Raw genomic sequence first — 4,979 nt, forward strand, 5'->3', positions numbered from 1 at the left:
TCCTGTGAGATTCACAGATCCTGAGATGATCCTGTGGGGTCTACAGATCCTGAGGTGTTCAAGAAATTACAACCTTGCACCAAATTAGGCATGTAAAAAGCCCTTGCACACAACTCTGGGCGTTCAGCGCCAGGTTGGTGCTCATTTTGGGCGTTCAATGCCCATTTGTTGCCCATTTCTGGCGTTGAACGCCAGAACCATGCTTGTTCTGGGCGTTCAGCGCCAGCTCTTCTCCAGGGTGCAATTCTGGCATTCAAACGCCCAGATGCTGCCCATTTCTGGCGTTCAGCGACAGAACCATGCTCTGTTCTGGCGTTAAACGCCCAAAACATACTTCTTACTGGCCTTTAAATGCCAGTAAGGTCTTCCTCCAGGGTGTGATTTTTCTTCTGCTGTTTTTGATTCCGTTTTCAATTTTTTTATTTATTTTGTGACTCCGCATGATCATGAACCTAATAAAACATGAAAAACACTAAAATTAGATAGATAAAAATTAGGTTGCCTCCCAACAAGCACTTCTTTAATGTCAATAGCTTGACAGTGGGCTCTCTTGGAGCCTCACAGATGTTCAGAGCATTGTTGAGACTCCCCAACACCAAACATAGAGTTTGGATATGGCAGTTCAACACCAAAATTAGAGTTTGGTTGTGGCCTCCCAACACCAAACTTAGAGTTTGACTGTGGGGGCTCTGGTTGACTCTATTTTGAGAGAAGCTTTTTATGCTTCCTCTCCATGTTTACAGAAGGATAACCTTGAGTTGTAAACACAAGGGAGTCCCCATTCAATTGAAGGACTAATTCACCTCTCTCAACATCAATCACAGCTCTTGCTGTGGCTAGGAAGGGTCTTCCAAGGATGATGGATTCATCCTCATTCTTCCCAGTATCTAGGACTATGAAATCAGCAGGGATGTAAAGACCTTCAACCTTTACTAACACGTCCCCTACTTGTCCATAAGCCTGTTTTCTTGAATTGTCTGCCATCTCTAATGAGATTTTAGTAGCTTGCACCCCATAGATTCCCAATTTCTCTATTACAGAGAGGGGCATGAGGTTTATCCCTGAACCAAGGTCACACAGAGCCTTAAAGATCATGGTGCCTATGGTACAAGGTATTATGAACTTTCCAGGATCCTGTTTCTTCTGAGGCAATGTCAGTTGATCCAGATCATTTAGTTTATTGGTGAACAAGGGAGGTTCATCTTCCCAAGTTTCAATACCAAATAATTTGGCATTCAGCTTCATGATTGCACCAAGAAACTTGGCAGCTTGCTCTTCAGTAACATCCTCATTCTCTTCAGAAGAGGAATACTCATCAGAGCTCACGAATGGCATAAGGAGGTTTAATGGAATCTCTATGGTCTCTAGATGAGTCTCAGATTCCTTTGGTTCCTCAAAGGGAAGCTCCTTATTGATCACTGGACGTCCCAGGAGGTCTTCCTCCTTGGAATTCACGTCCTCTCCTTCCTTCACAGGTTCGGCCATGGTGATTAATTCAATGGCCTTGCACTCTCCTTTTGGATTTTCTTCTGTATTGCTTGGGAGAGTACTAGGAGGAATTTCAGTGATCCTTTTACTCAGCTGGCCCACTTGTGCTTCCAAATTTCTAATGGAAGACCTTGTTTCATTCATGAAACTTATAGTGGCCTTGGACAGATCAGAGACTAAGTTTGCTAAATTAGAGGTATTTTGTCCAGAGTTCTCTGTCTGTTGCTGAGTGTATGATGGAAAAGGTTTACTACTGTTAAACCTATTTCTTCCACCATTATTAAAGCCTTGTTGAGGCTTTTGATCCTTCCATGAGAAATTTGGATGATTTCTCCATGATGGATTATAGGTGTTTCCATATGGTTCACCCATGTATTTTAACTCTGCTATTGCAGGGTTCTCAGGATCATAAGCTTCTTCCTCAGAAGATGCCTCTTGAGTACTGTTGGATGCAGCTTGCATTCCATTCAGACTCTGAGAAATCATATTAACTTGCTGAGTCAATATTTTATTCTGAGCCAATATGGCATTCAGAGTATCAATTTCAAGAACTCCCTTCTTCATAGGCGTCCCATTACTCACAGGATTCCTCTCAGAAGTGTACATAAACTGGTTATTAGTAACCATGTCAATGAGTTCTTGAGCTTCTGCAGGCGTTTTCTTTAGGTGAATGGATCCACCTACAGAAGTATCCAATGACATCTTTGATAGCTCAGATAAACCATCATAGAATATATCCAGGATGGTCCATTCTGAAAGCATGTCAGAAGGACACTTTTTGGTCAGCTGCTTGTATCTTTCCCAAGCTTCATAGAGGGATTCACCTTCTTTCTGTCTGAAGGTTTGAACATCAGCTCTAAGCTTGCTCAGCTTTTGAGGAGGAAAGAACTTGGCTAAGAAAGCCGTGACCAGCTTATCCCAAGAGTTCAGGCTGTCTTTGGGTTGAGAGTCCAACCATATTCTAGCTCTGTCTCTTACAGCAAAAGGGAAAAGCATGAGCCTGTAGACTTCAGGATCTACTCCATTAGTCTTAACAGTATCACAGATCTGCAAGAATTCAGTTAAGAACTGAAAAGGATCTACAGATGGAAGTCCATGAAACTTGTAGTTCTGCTGCATCAGAGAAACTAGCTGAGGTTTCAGCTCAAAATTGTTTACTCCAATGGTAGGAATGGAGATGCTTCTACCATGTAAATTGGAATTAGGTGCAGTGAAGTCACCAAGCATTCTCCTTGCATTATTGTTGTTGGGTTCGGCTGCCATCTCCTTTACTTGTTCGAAATTTTCAATAAGGTTGTCTCTGGATTGTTGTAATTTAGCTTCTCTTAGTTTTCTCTTCAGAGTCCTTTCAGGTTCTGGATCAGCTTCAACAAGAATGCCTTTTTCTTTGTCCCTGCTCATAAGAAAGAGAAGAGAAAAAGAAAAGAAGAGGAATCCTCTATGTCACAGTAAAGAGGTTCCTTATTGTTAGTAGAAGAAGAAAAGGAATAGGGGTGAAGAAGAATGAAGAATCCAAACACAAAGGTGATGATAGGAGCAGAGATGTGAGATAAAGAGAAGTGTTAGTAGATGAATAAATAAATAGAAGGGGATGAGAGGAGGAGAGAATTTTTGAAAATAATTTTTGAAAAAGAGTTAGTGATTTTCGAAAATAGTTTTTTTGAAAAAGGTTAGTAGTTTTTCGAAAATAAAAATAAAAAATAAAATAATTAGTCTAATTAAAAAGAAATTTTGAAAAAGAGGGAAGATTTTTTCGAAAATTAGACAGAGAGAGTTAGTTAGGTAGTTTTGAAAAAGGTAAGAAACAAACAAAAAGTTAGTTAGTTAGTTGAAACAAATTTTGAAAAGATAAAAAGTTAGAAGGTTAGAAAAGATATTTTGCAATCACTTTTTTTTGAAAAAGGTAAGATAAGAAGATATTTTTGAAAAGATATGATAGAAATTAGTTTTTGAAAAAGATTTGATTTTTAAAATCTCAATTAATGACTTGATTCACAAGAAATCACAAGATATGATTCTAGAACTTAAAGTTTGAATCTTTCTTAACAAGCAAGTAACAAACTTGAAATTTTTGAATCAAAACATTAATTGATGATGTTATTTTCGAAAATATGATGTAAAATTAAGAAAAAGATTTTTGAAAAATATTTTTGAAATTTTCGAAAATAACTAAAAAAAAATTGAAAAAAAGATTTGATTTTTGAAAAAGATTTTGAAAAAGATAAGATTTTTTTTAAATTGAAAATTTGATTTGACTCATAAAAACAACTAGATTTTAAAAATTTTTGAAAAAGTCAAATCTAATTTTCGAAATTTTAAGAGAGAAAAAGGGAAAGATATTTTTTTTTATTTTTGAATTTTTATGATGAGAGAGAAAAACAAGAAAAATGATACAATGCATGAAAGTTATGGATCAAAACAATGAATGCATGCAAGAATGCTATGAATGTCAAGATGAACACCAAGAACACTATGAAGATCATGATGAACATCAAGAACACATTTTTGAAAAAATTTTTAATGCAAAGAAAACATGCAAGACACCAAACTTAGAATTCTTTAATGCTTAGACATAAAGAATTCAGGAATGCATATGAAAACAAGAAAAGACACAAAACATGCAAATGCAAAGATCAAACAAGAAGACTTACCAAGAACAACTTGAAGATCATGAAGAACACTATGAATGCATGAATTTTCCAAAAATGCAAAATGGATATGCAATTGACACCAAACATATAACATGACACTTGACTCAAACAAGAAACATGAAAAATATTTTTGATTTTTATGATTTTATGATTTTTTTGTATTTTCTTTTAAATTTTTTTTTCGAAAATTATTTGAAAAACAAAAATAAGAATTCCAAAATTTTTAATATGAATTTCAGGAATCTTATGCTCTTTAGTCTAAAGCTCCAATCAAAGGGACAGGCATGGCTTAATAGCCAGCCAAGCTTTAGTATGTAACTCAGACATGACACGCCTAACATGCCCTACAGTCGTGGCTTTACAGCCAACCAGGCTTCAACATGCTTTATGAAACACTAGAATTCATTCTTAAAAATTCTGAAGAAAAAGATATTTTTGAAAACATTTTATTTTATTTATTTATTTTATTTTATTATTTTTTTTCGAAAACAAAGGAGAAAATTTCGAAAGATTTTTGAAAACCTTTTTGAAAAGAAAACAAAAAGAAAGTTACCTAAACTGAGCAACAAGATGAACCATCAGTTGTCCAAACTCGAAAAATCCCCGGCAACGGCGCCAAAAACTTGGTGCACGAAATTGTGATCTCTCGTAATGGCTCCAAAAACTTGGTGCTCTAATCTCAATTCATAATTTGTCACAACTTCAATACAACTAACCAGCAAGTGCACTGGGTCGTCCAAGTAATACCTTACGTGAGTAAGGGTCGAATCCCACAGAGATTGTTGGTATGAAGCAAGCTATGGTCACCTTGTAAATCTCAGTCAGGCGGATATAAAATAG

General features: G+C 36.3%; 1 non-coding gene across 1 annotated transcript; it reads left to right on the top strand.

Moving 5' to 3' along the window:
• The first annotated feature begins 2,244 nt into the window (after positions 1-2,244).
• Positions 2,245-2,352, top strand: LOC148577482 (small nucleolar RNA R71). Its single transcript, XR_015903560.1, has one exon. It is a non-coding gene; the product is annotated as a small nucleolar RNA R71 (small nucleolar RNA).
• Positions 2,353-4,979: the final 2,627 nt, after the last annotated feature.

This window comes from Arachis ipaensis, chromosome B1, assembly GCF_059453495.1.
Source record: "Arachis ipaensis isolate K30076 ecotype BB chromosome B1, ASM5945349v1, whole genome shotgun sequence".
Taxonomy (NCBI): domain Eukaryota; kingdom Viridiplantae; phylum Streptophyta; class Magnoliopsida; order Fabales; family Fabaceae; genus Arachis; species Arachis ipaensis.